This window comes from Gadus morhua, chromosome 16 (genome assembly GCF_902167405.1).
Source record: "Gadus morhua chromosome 16, gadMor3.0, whole genome shotgun sequence".
Classification (NCBI taxonomy): domain Eukaryota; kingdom Metazoa; phylum Chordata; class Actinopteri; order Gadiformes; family Gadidae; genus Gadus; species Gadus morhua.
Genome location: NC_044063.1, coordinates 16,288,920 through 16,305,916, shown reverse-complemented (window position 1 = coordinate 16,305,916; position 16,997 = coordinate 16,288,920). Strand labels below are relative to the sequence as shown.

General features: G+C 44.0%; 1 protein-coding gene across 1 annotated transcript in view; it reads right to left on the bottom strand.

Moving 5' to 3' along the window:
- LOC115528872 (P2Y purinoceptor 2) overlaps positions 1–11,988 on the bottom strand; it is a 39,172-nt gene extending 27,184 nt beyond the window's left edge. Inside the window, exon 1 of the mRNA XM_030337249.1 lies at positions 11,486–11,988. The gene's annotated coding sequence lies outside the window, so the exon portion shown is untranslated. The remainder of the gene's footprint in view (positions 1–11,485) is intronic.
- Between the last annotated feature and the right edge of the window lie 5,009 nt (positions 11,989–16,997).

Sequence of the window (16,997 nt, the reverse complement as noted above, 5' to 3'; positions counted from 1 at the left end):
GTAGGCCCTATTTGTTTTTCTGTTTCGGGTTTTAAAAACCAACACACAAACACAAAATCAAATCTAACTAATTTAATTTAGGAGGATAGTCATTGCACAGATGTAAGTTAACCAAGTTTTCTCATTATAGCCTAGTTATATCCTAGTTTTGCATATTTATACATTGATTGCATCCTATTTTCATATTTCATGTGGCATCTGTATTTTTATGTAGGCTACAGCATCTGTATTTTAAATGTAGCTTATATCTTCTTTTTACATTTTACCTTTTGCTGAGGTGGGCGCTGTATTAGCCTACTGTAAAGGCTGTCTGTATTTGTGTAAGAGTTATTTGTATTGTGTAACCTGCTGGATTATGAAAGTTAGTTTGGGGTAAATAAAGTGTCCGTCTGTCTGTCTGTCTGGGGGAAAATGCCGTGAAAAATGTACGCACGGTGCGTTCAGGATTAGGACTGATATTATGTCGGCATAGGCCTAATCAATCGGGTCTTAATATTTGAAGCATTCATATCAGTCTATTCTTTTCGTAGGCTACTCTGCTGTTGGCCTTGATGGGGAGATATTTTTTTGCTTCCATGCACAAATAGTTGAATCCAACAACATTCCTGCGTCTCCAGAGCCCATTTAAGGACCGTGTCAGACTCAGTAGACTGTTACAAGCCTCTGAACGTTGTTAAAGCATGGCTCCCCAGTTCATCAGTGTCTCTCTCTATGGCTCCCTCTCGCTCCTTTCCACTGTGTATTTATATAGATTGAACAAGAGAGGATGTTACGATAACTCCGCGAAAATAAAGGCTCCATGGCTGTAATAATTTAATTATAATTAACTTATAAAGCGTGTAACAAGACACCTAGATGATCTGTCTGGCTGACTAAAAAGGCACTGAATTTGGAACTTATAACACAGGAGGTCTGGCTTGCGGACTAAAAAGCATTGCGATCATAAAAGCGTGACCATCTGACAAAAGCACAAATCTGACAATAAATGGATTCGATCCGACAACCTCTTCCCTACATAGCAAGCGTCTCTATCGATTGGACCACGGTTATCACAACGTTGAAACTGCATTTACTAATATATATATATCTATATGAATATTAGTTAGTTAGTAAGAAATGTATTGTCCCCTTGGGGAAATTGTTCTCAGTGAAAAGCAGAGCCGGACAGTAACGGAGTACATTTACTTGAGTACAGTACTTAAGTACAATTTTGAGGGATCTGTACTTTACTCAAGTATCATTTTTTGGGAGTACTCATGACTTTAGTCAAGTACATTTGAGAGGCAAATATTGTACTCTTTACTCCGTTACATTTCTATCCATAACCGTGAGTACCCGTTACTCCTTCTGAAAAATAAAAAATAAAAGGAGAAAAGAAAAATCACGGAAACCCTCAATTTGTTGTTTCCCTCTCAAACGTGATTCCCTCTCAAACTGATTAGGACAGCCTTCAGCCTATCAGCAATCACCTTCGCTTTCCGCCAAAGCCAACTCCATGGTCAGAATTAGATGAGACGATTGTTGATTTGATTGATAAAAAAACTGAGAAACTCACACATACATAGAATTGTTAGCTGAATTTTCTTTTCTGATATTGCATATTTATGTAAGCTGAGCAATTGTTTTTATGTTCTTGAGTATACTGTTATACTGTATACTATTGTGCTATTGCCATGGTAAAAAGATGAAAATTACTTGATTTTACTTTCAATTCCTTTTATATTCTCCAAGGTGTTAACATTTTTCATAACTCCATGCAGGACGTTTCTATACATAAATGTAAGCACTGTGGCAGTAGAAATGCAATATTTAGAAAACATACTCTTGTACTCTTGATACTCAAGTACTTTTAAAAACAAGTACTTCAGTACTTTTACTTAAGTAGACATCTGACTGTTGTACTTTTACTTGTACTTGAGTAAAATTTAGCAAGGGGTATCTGTACTTTTACTCAAGTAAGGAAGCTGTGTACTCTGTCCGCCTCTGGTGAAAAGACAGATACACATGACCGTTAACAACAAAGACATAAAAAACAAACAACAAAAAGTAAATAAAGATAAACAACCACTGACAGGACAAAACCCCCAAATCATCATATTTTCCACATAGTTCAGGGACACATCTAAGATGTTGGCATTTTAAACCAACAATTAAAACCTTCTTTTTAAATGTTTGTTTAAAAGGCTGATTGATTGTGGAATGAATGACTGTTTTGTTCTATTTTTGGAGAGGGCTGGGTATCGAAACCTGCTACCTGAGGGTAATAGTTTGAAGGTGGAGAAAAGTGGGTGTTTTGAATTTGCTAAAATAATTTCTGCTTTACTCTGAACTCTCTCTCTGTAGGTGTTTTCCAGAATGTTTAAATTAGTACCCAACAGCTTGCTGGCAGTGGTCACTATTTTCCTAAGCCTACTCTTCTGTTCTTCTGCTGCGCTGCCGAACCAGCAGATCATGCAGAAGGTCAAGACACTCTCCACATAAGCAGTGTAGAACATCTAAGCCATTTTACGGTGTACATCAAATGAAATCAGCTTTTTTAAAAAGTAAAGCCTTTGCTGTCCTTTTTTCTGAATGAGATCCGTGTACGGCTCCCACTTCAACTTGTGGTCTAAAACCACCCCCAAATACTTATACTCATGGACAGACTGTATGGGCTGCCCTTGGATAATCGTTGAACGAAATGCTTTGTCTCTCCTAAAGTCCATAGCCATCTCTTTAGTCTTTGAGGTGTTTAGGAGGAGATGGGATTGTTCACACCAGTTAAGGAACTCATGCAAGACTGGGCCATGGTCCTGCTCATCTCCTTGGAGGAGGCTGACCAATGCTGTATCATCAGCAAACTTAATTAAATGCCTACCAGGGTGAGGGCTGGAGCAGTTATTGGAGTATAGTATAAACAGTAGGGGGGATAGCACACACCCTTGGGGGGAGCCGATATTGGTCATAATTCGATCAGAAAGAAGAGCCCACCTTCACCTGTTGGACTCTCTGACTGAGGAAGTCAAGGAGCCAGAGTATCAGGCTTCCATCCAGTTCAAAGTCGTCCTGCAGCCTCTGAGCCAGGGTATTAGGTCGGATGGTATTAAATGCAGATGAGAAATCAAAGAATATAATTTTAATGTGTTTTTGGAGCTTCCAGGTGTGTGTAAGCAAGATGTAGCAAGGTTAAAATAGCATCATCAACCCCCCTGCTGGACTGATAAGCAAATTGCAGAGGGTCTAGTAGATGATTGATCCTTGGTAAAATGTATTTTTTTACTATCCGTTCGAAGCATTTCATTACCAATGAAGTTAATGCTATAGAACGGTAGTGGTTGTGCTCGGTCGGTGAAGGAATCTTGGGGATGGGATAATAGTTGATGTTTTCCATAAAAGTGGAACAATGCACTGATCCAGAGAGGACCGGAAAATATATGTGAAAACTGGGGACAGTTGTTCAGCACAGAATTTTAACACATTGCCACAGATGTTGTCTGGGCCGGGGCTCTCGCGTGTGTTAACTCTCTTGAACATCGCACAAACTTCTGTCTGTGAGATATTGATAGACTGACTGGTTGTTAGATCAGGCTGCTTTTGGTCAGTGTTAGTTCCAATCCATTTTTCAAAACGAGAAAAGAAAACATTTAGATTATTTGCCATATCCTGGCCTTCCCCACCCTTATGTTGTTTTTCCCCTTCCCCTTATGAGGGGCGCTGGTCATGGCCTTGATTGACTGCCATGCCTGCCTAGAATTACCCAGGGCCATGTTTTGCTCTACTTTTTGTTTATAAGTATTCTTTTCTATCTTAATCTGTCTTTTAATTTCTCTTTGTGTATCTCTCTTAGCAATTTCGTCCTTATGGATATGGGCCAGTTTCTTTTTGTTTAAGAGTGATTTTAACTTTCCTGATACCCAGGGTTTATTGTTGGGATACGTTTTAACAGTCTTGGTTGGCAGTACTGGGTCCACACAGAACGTAATGTAATCTGATATCACCTCCACCTGTACATTCAAGTCCGGACATTTAAAACCCTCCCATGAGGTACAGTCAAAGCACCCCTGGAGTGCCATAATGCTGTCTTCATTCCAGATCTTAACAGTCCTTTTCTGGGGCTTTTCCCCTCTCCAGAAGCCGTTGGTATACAGGCCGGAGATGTACCACATTGTGGTCGGATGCCCCCAGAAGGGGCAAGGAAGAAGCAGAGTAGGCACCTTTAATGCTGCCATAACACAAGTCCAAAGTCTTATTTTTCCTAGTGTTGCAGCTTACATATTGATAGTAGGTGCGCAGATTTTTCCTCAATGAGCAGTTATTGAAATAACCCAAGAAAAATTTGGGGGCATCGGGGGAGAGAGATTCAAGTTTTTGTGAGAGGTGAAATATTGTCTCTGATGCTTTAGCAATGTTTGCTTGGGGATGAATGTAGACCACTGTGAAAAATAACTGCAGGAACTCACGTGGCAGGTAGAAGGGACGGAGTGACACACAGAGCAACTCAATATCAGGAGTACAGAGCTGCTCCCGCACTACAACTGATTCACTCCGGCACCAGTCGTCCCGAATGAGAAGGCTCACTCCTCCGCCGCGCGACTTGCCAGTGATCCCTTGATCGCGGTCCATTCTATAGGCAGTGAAGCCGTCCGGCTCCACCTCGGTTGACGGGATGTTACTGTCCAGCCACGTCTCTGTGATCGCCAACACACAGGCGCCCCGATATTCATGTAGGTACCTTACGCTTGCCGTCAGTTCATCCGTCTTCCTCCTCAGGGACTGAGCATTGATGAGCAAACAGGTGGGCAGGGGTAGTCGGGTTGGTCACAAGTTATTTTATTTGCTTTTAGTTTTCTTGGTTGTTATTTAGAAAAACTTCCTGTAAATATTTTTTTCTGAGATTGTTTCTGATATATTTTGGATATATTGAATGTATATTGAATATATAAATATACTGGATATATTCAATATCCAGCCAATTTAGCCTGCCATATTCATCACCCCCCTCCTATTTCTTGTTTGCAAAGTCTGAGAGACTTCAAATTGATTGGGCTTAGGCTAAATTGCCTGCCAGAATACAACCCCCCCCCGCCAAATGTCCCCTATTTTGACTACACGTCTGAAATTTCTACAGTCACATCCAGTGACCTAACGATGTAAGCCCAATCAATTTGAAGTGTCTCAGACTTTGTAAACAAGAAATAGTAGGGGGGTGATGAATATGGCAGGCTAAATTGGCTGGATATTGAATATATCCATATATTTATATATTCAATATATATTCAATATATCCAAAATATATAGGCCTATTGGATATATTCAATATATATTCAATATATATTGAATATATCCAATATTCTTCACAGGCCAACACAGGCCTGTGAGCTGTCACTCACCTAAACTCTCGTGATGATTGGAGAAAGGTCACCTGAGGTTCAAAGCCGAAGATTTCATATGAAGAAAATATTGTCTTTTCAGTAACACTCAACACTCAACCGTCATTACATTTCTCAGACTTTGCAAACAAGAAATAGGAGAGGGGTGATGAATATGGCAGGCTAAATTGGCTGGATATGGAATATATCCAGTATATATATATTCAATATATCGAAAATATATATTGCTATTGAATATATCCAATATCCTTCACTCTCTCGAAGGCGAGGCTGTGCTCACTGAGTCTGTACATAGTAAAGGATTTCCTTCGTTTTGGATCAGTCACATTTAAATGTGCTTTCTAGGGTAAAGTATGGGGCGTTGACCATAAGCGAATGCGCGTTGACGCGAAGGGGGGTTGTGATATGCGGGGGGGTCGAAACTCGGCCCAACACCGGTTCCGGATAGGGGCGTTGCTAGATCTAGAGTTTTACTGGGGCACAGGCCCCCAACTGCCAACAAAGAGAGGGAAACAACAAAAAGTCTCTTTATGACCTTCACCTCTTTATCAGGAGAAGTCTACACATCTAGATTTATTTAGAAGCTGTGTGGAAAGAGCATAATTTTGCCAGAACGACATGTACTAAAAAGGCAAGAAACAAGGTTTAAAACTAATAGAATTTCTGACTTAAGGTGAGGTGGCTCATTGCCACCAATCAACCTGGAAAATGTTATAGAACCATCAAAGCTCTTAAATTAAACTAATTAAGGCCATACACTACTGCATAGAGCCTTTTTAAATGATTATTTTTTCACTATTAAGCTGTATCGCCGCGCCTTCATGGTGGCAAAGCGGTCAATAACTTGGCTTTGACTCACTTTGCATAGTTGCTCCTTTTCAATGGACAAAAGAGAAAGTTGGTGAAGCCTTCCTTTCCCCATGGTTGACCTATGCCAGGTGTGGAGCCTTCTCGACACACTGAAAGATCGCTCACAACTACAACTGTTTACAGGAATTATGAGTGCAATCTGAATATCTGTGTCAGTGTTGGGAACATTGTTTGATCAAGTGTGTTAAAAACACCCTGTATATCCATAATTTCCTTTTTTGTGTTAAGGAAGTTTTTGTCCACTAAAACTTCAAGTTTTGAAGACAGACAATTTTTCATTCATTATTCATTTTCCGTGTGTGTGTGTGTGCGTGTGTGTGTGTGTGCTATAAAACGAGTTACGTATGTAACTACGGTTCTATGAATTCTGGATGACCGCCAGAGGCAGTGCTTAACACTGGATGTTATCCATCGCGCATGCGCAGGTCGAGTATTTAATATCAACAAAGTCACACGTGACCGGGGATGACGTCGGGCCGCCCGTCTATATAAGGCCACGTCACTCTCCAAGATGTCCCTTCAAGTCCAGTATAGGGCGAAACCCACCCTCTTTTTTTGGAACTAAAAAATACACTGAGTAAAACCCACCTTGCTGTGTCTGAGGATCTACGATCTCGATGGCCTTCTTCTCCAGGGGCCTCATGTACTAAGGTTGCGTACGCACAAAAACGTGGCGTACGTCCTTTTCCACGCTCACGTTCAGATGTACAAAACGTGAAATGACCGTAAAAATGTGCGGTCCACACGCCAGCTCCAGAGCTGTCGTACGCACGTTTCTACAGCTATTGTTCCTTTGGCGACACTTAGAGGTGACGCTGGGAAACTGGGAAAAAAGGTGAAAACAATGACTCAGAGTGATTTGCACATCAGAGACACACTAATGAACAATTAACACACCTTGCAATTATATGGGTGGCTATAAAAGCATGCGCAATGGATGAAGAAAATTGTTTTAAAAATGGCTGCGTTAGCGTTGTTAGAGGACATCGCAAATGGTCAAATCCGAAGGGCGCTGGAGACGCCGGGGCCGACGGAGGAGACGCAGGGGCCGACGGAGGAGACGCCGGGGCCGACGGAGCAATCCGTGCCCTCTCCTTGCTTGTCTATTAAAAAATAAAAAAATTAAGTTAATAAACACGAGTCAAAGTCTTTAATATCCTGGCATCTTTACGCACGACTTATGTGTATTGCAAGCAGCCAATTGTATGACCAGTATAATTACAGCATTTATGACTTCAGCATATTTTCCTTGGGGGTGATCGGTGTCCCCTTCATGGGCTCCCACCCCTCCGGTGAGAGCTGTGTCACCGATCAAAGCGGCCCCTCTCAAATCGAAGGGGGAGAGTTCCCCCACTCCCGTCCCCCCACCTGTTGCGGTCACGCTTCGGCGGTGGGCAGAAACCCTCCGCTTCACCTCCACCTTGAGGTCTGACCACTTTTTTTTAATTTCAGAGTGTGTGCGCTGCTGAGACCCCACTGCATTGACGGCCTCGCAAACACACTCCCACTCACTTCTCTTTTGTTTTGCATTTATCCCTGTTGACAGGGTTCCAATAGCATATGCTTGCGCATTTCTACCTCGTGGAGCAAAATCTCGAGCTCAGACTCCGTGAAGTTTCGTTTTTTGCCTCTGTTCATGGTGCCAGGTGATCGGATTAAGAGGTGAATCTCAGGTCCAGAGGCCTATTTAAATGAAATTGCATATTTAAATGAGGGCGTGGACAGGGAGGAGTTTGGCACCTCGGCATGTGCGCTCAATTCCACGTTGATTGAGATGTACAAAAGAAACGTGCTTGGATCCATGCGTTCGCACACTTTGATACATCTGAATTTATTTGTGCGTAAGACAGTTTCTGGGTTTTGGCGTACGCCAAGTTTCAGTATGAAATCCACGCAAGTCTTAGTACATGAGGCCCCAGGAGGGTGGATACCTCCTTGCTGAGGGCCTGTCGCCTTGTGGGATCGCTGACTGTAGTCAGTCTGATCCCCCTGAAAACTGGGGGCCGGCGTCGGAATTGGAGATTGTACCCTTGGGAAAGCGTGGTCACCACCCACGGGTCTGTAGTGCAACTTCCCCAGCAGATTAGGTGCTGTTGGGTGAAGCGCCCGACGCCCAGCCATGAGCCGTCAGTACCTGCCCCCACGCCCTCTTGGGGGCCTGGAGGGGGGAAACCCCGACCCCCGACCCCTCTGTGCCAGTGGTGCTGGCCTTGTGGGAGCCCGACGGGGTTGATAGGGTCGCTCAGGAGCTGGTGAGGTCCTGGAATAACCACTAGGACGTGCTAGCGGCAGAGGACGATTGGCGCCATAACCTTGTAGAGGCTGCTGCCTCGGTTGGGATGCAGCTCCCCGCAGGCTAGCAAACTGCTGCCGTGTCTGGTTAGCCTGGATGCCACGATCCAAGGCCTGTTGTGTTGCTGGGCCAAACAGCTCTCCTGGAACTACGGGGAGAGTGCGAAGGGTCCTCCGGCATGGCTCTGATAATGGGGACTGGGCCAGCCATACCTGGCGGCGAGCCAGCGTAAGCGACGCCATCAGCCTACCAAGCTCTCTAGTCATGAAGGCAAATGCCTGCAAAGACGTGTCACTTAGACTCTGCATTGAAGCATCTGCACTGGATGATTGCAAGGATTGAGACAGGGCCAATATTAAATGGGACAAAGAGTTCCCGATACGGCCCATACGTGCCGCTGTGTCATAGCACTTTGTTAACAGGTCATCAGTGATGCGACACTGTGGCTTGGGACAGCGGGCATTCGGCCTCAACACCTCCTCTGGTGACACAATGAGGGAGGCAATGGTCGGCTCTACGGCTGGCATTCGGTCTAGTCCATGCTTGCTGGCATTCTGCATTGAAGCCAAGGCCCTGCTGTCACTGGTGTGATGAGATAGAGATCTGGGGTCTGGCCAGCATCTGTGAAGCTCCTCAATATATGGCTGGGAGGGAGGCACAGAAAAAGTATCTTGTGGCGGGACACGCCTAAAGAATGCACTAGCTGGAGCGATATCTGCTGGAGCCTCATCCAACCCTAAGCGTGCCAGTGCCATTCGGACCACTGGTTTAACCGTGGCCGGGGAAGCTTCTGAGCCTGCCCTAGACCCACTCCCTACATGTTGGGAGCCGCCTTCAGAAGCCTGGGTAGAAGCCTCTACCTCTCCCTGTCCCGGCCCGTCTTCATAGAACTGGCTACAGGAAGCCCTCGTAGACAGAGCATCTCCGTCCCATTCTGGTGTAGTTGGAGCCTCAGCCTGAGAGATTGACGCCAACCTGACTGGCTGAAGGTTATAGAGCAAACTCTTAATCTCAGCGAACTCTGACACTAGCTTGTCCATTTTGGCAGCATAACCGTCAGCCTTCCTAGCCTTCTTCCTGGGCGGGGCAGCCCTTGGTGGGGAGCGTACTCGTACCACTGGTTCTCTTCCAGGCGGGGGAAGATCACCTTCAACCTGAGGTCCTTCCACCTCGGCCACTTTCAGCCCATGTGGCATGAAACTGCAATTCATGCACTGATTGTCGGATAGCCCCTCTCTCAGGTGGACCACACCGAGGCATGCGGGGCATTCATCATGTCCATCTAGGGCTAGCAGTGGGGCCATGCAAGTGCAGCAACCATGTGAGCCTAACATGTTGGGGGAAATAAGCTATCAAAAAAAAATATTTTCCCAGAGTAAAGTAGTTACTAATGGGCGAAAGCACCCAACAGTAATAATTTAACAAAAGTGCAGCAAACTGCTCAACGTAAGAAACTCAAACTAAAACAGAGTTCTGTTTTTTTTTTTCAAAATTAAATATTTTTTCTTATTTACCCATTAGCCTCAACCGTATTGGGGAGCTTCTGCTCTTTAATTCCAAATAAGGGAGTACACGCTCTAACGAGCGAAAACACTCTGGGAGCCTTTAATTAACTTAAACGAAAGTTGCCACAAAAGGCAGCAGACGCCGGTAATGGCAATCTCCGATGCAGTGAGGCAAACAAAACAAAACGTAAGCTTAAGCGGGTGCCGAAAACAGGATCCCCTTATCTTACTTAACTTTAAAGCTAACACAGAGAGAATACTTACCTTAGCAGCCTCGCTACAGCTGATGAAGACGCTGTGTTAGTCTAGCGTGAGCCGAGCTCACCGGCGAAAACACCGGTATGCGGCGTTCAAAACAAAGCCGAGCGTGACTATTCGCAGCCCTTGGAGGACGAATTCGTGGCTCCAACCATGCGGTTGCAGGGCTACCAGCAAAGAGTCACCGGCTTATATTGCTTTTATTCAAGCTTATCTCTTACTCTAAACCTGTATTCGCAACTGCGAGAAGATACAAGGGACATCTTGGAGAGTGACGTGGCCTTATATAGACGGGCGGCCCGACGTCATCCCCGGTCACGTGTGACTTTGTTGATATTAAATACTCGACCTGCGCATGCGCGATGGATAACATCCAGTGTTAAGCACTGCCTCTGGCGGTCAGTAAGAATGAAATAGAACTACAGGCTACAGACGCTCAGTATTGAAAAACTGGTGCTAATTATGTGGGCAACATTCTCTAACAGCAATCAAGTTGTCATTGTTTGTGTCAAACAAGTCGTGAATTTGTTGTAACGTTATAACAGGAGATGACTTACTCTGTGCGAAAGCTCCCGTGGTTTCCAACGAAACATTCAGAAGAGTCAGGTGGACGAATCCGGAGATAACTGATTGTTTTCATTGGTTGTTGCGTTAAATCGTACCCGGATACAATAGGGCTATTTTCTGATTGGCTTTTATGTAGCCCCTTTCGTTTTTTGATTGGCTGGTAAGTGGCAGGCTCGACTGAAGACTCCCGAGGCAGCAGGAGATGCACGAATCCTGCCGATTCCATAGCGAGAGCGGCGCTTCTGCAGATTAATTGAATAATGATCAATGGAATTTTACTGGGGCACTGGCGACTTTTACTAGGGCACGTGCACCAGTAAAAAGGGGCTGACGACGCCTGGTCCCCCCAGATTTCTATACGCAGTTATAAAACCTACGTCGATTGTCCATTCCATCTAAGTCGGTCTGTCGAAATTATAAAGGAACTGGTCCTAAGTTCTAGGCCTATACAATTCTGGCCTTTTGCTTCCACTATATGATCTTATTATTTTAATAAAATCAAAGAATAAATAAAAAAGATCGTTCAACTCGCCACAGGACGGTGGCTCAATGCCACTATATCTAAATATTCCTATATCTAATCCTATGCAGATTCAGTCTTTAAGATAGTAGGTTATGCTTACCTGTTATGTGGCGCCTGTTGAAGGGATGCTGAGCGTCTCGCCCGGTGCGCGTCACCGAGTCTCGGACCTTAGAATCACGTTCGGTGTCACCATCCAAATTGTTGCGTTATTTAGAAAATGTACTCGAGTCAGGATCGCTTTTAACTCACTTTATTTGCCCTAGTTTCGGTATGGTAACTATGAAGCAAAAGGAGGGGAATCGTATATTGACGCGCGGAGCGACGCTTAGCAGAGCACCCGAGGTTGCGCCGCCTCTAGAGTATCTCTCCCTCCTCGGGCCGGGGTCCTGCTCTGAGTAGATCACGAGTAGGCGTGGCCTATATGACGTAGTATGTGCTCTGATTGGCTTTGATCTGAGAGACCTCCTCCCGTGCTGCCATCTTTTGGCCATGAGCAGTTATTTAACCCTTATAAGGTGTTCGGGTCTGTGGGACCCGTTTTCAGTTTTTAGCTTTATAAAAGTGATACAAATAATTATTTTTTTGAACTAAGATTCATTGGCTTTGGCTTATTTTCTGTGAGGAACATGAATCAGAAAACATTTTCAAGGACCCCCCCCCCCCCCCCCCCCCCTGTATACCCCCCCATCACATTTATATTACACACAGGGTGTTCGGGTCCAGTGGACCCGGAGCTAGATTAAGTGTGGAAATCATAGGTTCTGTGCACCCTCATTTTCCCTTTCTCCTCTGTGTGTGTGTATATGTGTATATGTGTGTATGTGTGTATGTATGTATGTATGTATGTATGTATGTATGTATGTATGTATGTATGTATGTATGTATGTATGTATGTGTGTATGTGTGTGTGTGTGTGTGTGTGTGTGTGTGTGTGTGTGTGTGTGTGTGTGTGTGTGTGTGTGTGTGTGTGTGTGTGTGTGTGTGTGAGAGAGAGAGAGAGGAGAGAGTAAAGCAGGTGAATGGGCCCTTGGTGTGAGCACCCACAGTGTGCACCAACTGTTCCCCCACAAGGTTGCAACATTGGAGCACCCAAGACTATCCACACCCATATTCCCACACATTTCACCCTCTGTCTTGCGGGAATCCAGCTTGGGGATCTGACACTATAAAAAATCTCTGTCAGCGTGGTTCCATACCACAACTGATCAAGATGGCAAAGCGATTCTCTGTTCAGACTACCTAACAGTTGATATTTGAAGAGACAGAGGGTTTTGATGGTGATGCAGAGGAAACAGTTTCAGAAAGTGAGGATAACATTTCTGAAAATTCAGAGTCTGTCAATGAGTTTGAAGAGGAGGATCAGCATCAGCCAGCACCGAAACGTAAAAGACAAATAACCAATATACATAATACATAATAATATAAAACACAATATACATGCAACCAGTGCAAATAATACATATGCAATACACACACAGTGAGACTCTGCCCCTCATGTGTGGTATAGACTGATATACGTATAATGGCTGTGTTCAAAGGCTTTAATGTGTTGTTCAGACAGATGTTATTGAGTATGTTTCAATTTCTAATGATGTTGATAATTTCCCAGTTATGCCTGTTTTATGATGCATTTCCTTATTTTGTTACACGCTAATATGAAAATAAACAAAAACGAGTGGCACCTCTATTCATAAATGTGATTTAACAAAGGTAAAGGGAAAACATTTAACATATGTGTTGTTTATATTACTTGCAATTGGGTTGAAGTAACCATTTGGTGAGTATTTTTAAAAAAGTTTGATTATGTTGAATTAAAAGGCCTAAAATGCAATGGGTCCACCAGACCCAGCAGCACCTCCTGTGTAACAAAAAAACGAACATCCTATGAGGGTTAAGCAATAGATCACGACAGGCTGTGGTATGTGCTCATTATACCACTGTTAAGGGGCGTTGTCCGGCCCCGAGGCGCAGCGGAGGGCCGGCGACCCCCTTCAATCAGAACCAACTTCTGAACCAATCAGATTGCTGGATTTAGGACCCCGGTTGTATAATACAGCTTATACAACGGGGGGCCTGAATCCAGCGATCTGATTGGTTCCTAACTGTTGTATAATGAGCGTATACATAACTGCTATGACGCCCGATCATTTTGAGGGTGAATATTTATGAGATTTTCGTAAAAAAAGAAAAATTGCGGCCTGGCAGTGATTGGCGAAGCAGGAGGTAGCAGAGAGAGGGGGACGCCTAGGTATGATTGAGATTATTATATATTTATGATAAAGAGATATTAAATATTAGATCTTAAAATCGTTATTGATGGGCTGACCTAATTAAAAGTTAGGCAATCAAAAAACGTTTTGCTCACAGACACATGTTAGTAATAGTAGCAGCAGTGGCAGAAGTGGTATAGCCTAGTAGTAGCAGCCGTAGTAGTAGTAGTAATGGTAGAAGCAGTAGTGAGAGAGGGAGAGAGGCAGAAAGATAAAGAGAGGAATAGTAAGTAAGTAAGCTTTATTTGTACAGCGCCTTTCACAGACCAGGGTCACAAAGCGCTTCACAGTTAAAACAAAAACAATAACAATACACAGTTAAGAAGTACATACAAATTTAAGTTTAAAAGGCCAAGACAACTAGGTGACAAACATAGCAGCCCCAAGACAGCTAAGCAAAAGCATGAGCAAACAAATAGGTCTTTAGTTGCTTTTTGAAGGAGTCAACAGACTCCATCGAACGCAGAGAGAGCGGAAGATCGTTCCAGAGCCTGGGAGCAACAGCCTGGAAGGATCTGTCTCCTCTGGTCCGGAAACGAGTATGTGGCAACGTCAACAGATTCTGATCCACAGACCTCAGAGCCCGAGTTGGGGTGTAAGGCTGGATCAGATCACTGATGTAAGGCGGAGCCTGGCCATGCAAAGCTCTGAACATTAAAACCAAAATTTTAAAATTGATCCTGGACGAAACTGGCAGCCAATGAAGAGCTTTAAGAATAGGGGTTATATGAGTCCTCCTATTGGTGCGAGTCAGAACTCTCGCTGCAGAGTTTTGCACTAACTGCAGGCGAGACAGCTCCTTTTTGTTTAGACAAGAAAACAAACTATTACAATAGTCTAAACGCGAAGACACAAATGAATGAGTGATCAGCTCCAAGTCATTTTGTGAAACCATTTTCCTGAGTTTCGAAATGTTCCTCAGTTGAAAAAAGCAATTTTTGGTCAGCTGTTTACAGTGCTGCACTCATGACATGTCTTTGTCAAACACAACACCCAGGTTTCTTAGGCTCGGTTTGACAGACTGGCCCAAGTCACCCAGGTACTGGTTAATCCCTGGAATGGAATCATCAGGGGCAATAACCAGTGTTTCTGTTTTGTCCTCATTAAGCTGCAGGGTGTTATCACTCAGCCAATGTTTTATCTCCACCAAGCACTGAACTAAGGAACTTAGCCTCTGGAGCTCAGTTGGCTTGAAGGAACAGTAAAGCTGGATATCATCAGCAAACATGTGGTAAGAAACATCAGGAAATCCCTGAATGATTTTTCCCAAGGGGATCAAATAAAGCAAAAATAACACAGGGCCCAAAACGGAGCCTTGGGGGACTACACACAACAGATCTGCTGACTCAGACCTTATTTGGTTAACAGTGACACTAAAGCAACGCCCAGAGAGGTATGACGAGAACCAGTGTAAAACTGACCCTGACAGTCCTACTTCATCCCTCAGTCTTCTCAGCAGGATCTGGTGGTCAAACGTGTCAAAGGCTGAGGACAGATCTAAGAGAACTAGAACAGTGCACTTTCCCGAATCAGCAGACATCATAATGTCACTGGACACTTTCAGTAAGGCCGTCTCCGTAGAGTGAAGTTTGCGGAAACCAGACTGAAAGGTCTCATGGATGTTACCCTGATCCAGGAATAATGACAGCTGTTCAGAGACCACCTTCTCTAGGATCTTGGACAAGAGTGGCAGCTTTGAAATAGGCCTGAAGTTACTGAGGACAGTCGGGTCTAAGCCTGTTTTTTTAAGTAAAGGCTCCACTATGGCATGCTTAAATGTACTGGGAAACACACCTGTAGACAGAGAGAGGTTTACCATTTTGGTGACCCAGGGGCCAATTACATCAAACACTTTCACAAAGAGCCTACATGGAAGGACGTCAGATGAGCAAGAGGAGGGTTTCATCTTGGTCACCAGTGCAGAGATATCAGTAAGAGTCACAGACTTAAATGAAGACCACAAGCTGGAGACAGGCTCAATGACAGCAGGGGTTCCACACAAAAGGGGAGGGATTTTCTCCTTGATCATCTTAATTTTGTCAGTGAAAAATCTCAACAATGCATTGCTGTCAGCTTCACAAAAAACAGGGGTAACTGGCGCAGCAGAACATACAAGAGAATTGATAGTGTCAAATAACACTTTGGGGTTTTTCTTATTTACTGTTACCAGTCGGCGAATGTAGTCCGATCTGGCATTTTCCACCATCTCATTGTATGAGGACACAAGATCCCTGAGATAAAGTCTGTGCACCTCAAGGTTAGTGGCTTTCCACAGACGCTCAGTCTTTCGACATAGTCTCTTTAGACTCAAGGTAACTTCATTTGTCCAAGGGCACACTTTTTTCTGTATTGACAAGTTTGATTTAACAGGTGCCACCTGGTCCAAAATTTTAACACACTGCTTGGTAAAACAGTGCATAAAATTGTCCACATCAAGGCAATCCATAAATAAAAGAGGGTCAAACATAGCAGAAAAACTGTCTGCAGTATTAGCAGAGATAACACGCCTCTGAGACCTAACTTCTAAGGGCTTAGGCTCAGGGCTGAAGTGCAGATCAAACAAAACAAAACAATGATCACTCAGATGGACGTCCTGTACAGACACATTTGAAATGTCCAGGCCAAGAGTAAAAACTAAATCTAAAATGTGGCCTTTCTGGTGTGTAGGCTCAGAAACATGTTGCTCAAAATTAAAAGCTTCAGTCAATGATAAGAGTTCCTTCGCGGAGCAAGATGAGCTGTCATCAACATGAAGGTTAAAATCTCCAAGGATTAGAACAGATTCCAAACTTATTATGGAGGTTAAAAAGTCACTAAAATCCTTCAAGAACACAGCAGCAGGGCCAGGAGGACGGTAGATTGACACACAGTAGAATGGATTTGAAGAACCCACCCTGACCATCTGAGACTCAAATGAAGTGTATTCTTGGGTCTGAGTCACTTTGCATGTGCAACTGTCCTTGTATACAACAGCCAGACCCCCCCCACGACGACAGGGGCGGGGCTTCCCGACGGCAGAGCAACCAGCTTGACAGAGTTCATTTAGATGAATAAACTCTTCCTCTCTCTGCCATGTCTCCGAAAGACACATTAAATCCAGCTTTTCTCTTGTGAAAAGATCGTTCAGAGAGAAGGATTTATTTGCAATAGACCGGGCATTTAAAGGCCCACTATGCAACTTTTTTAGCCAAAATTACATTAAGTATGCAGGTTGAGAGTTATGCTGATGGTTCTGCATCCATTTCTGGGTCGATTGGTGGGTGTGTCATTTACCCATGTCGCCTCTCCAGTGAAAAAGCGCATATGCAACTTGATCTGTTCGGACCGACACAATCCGGATGT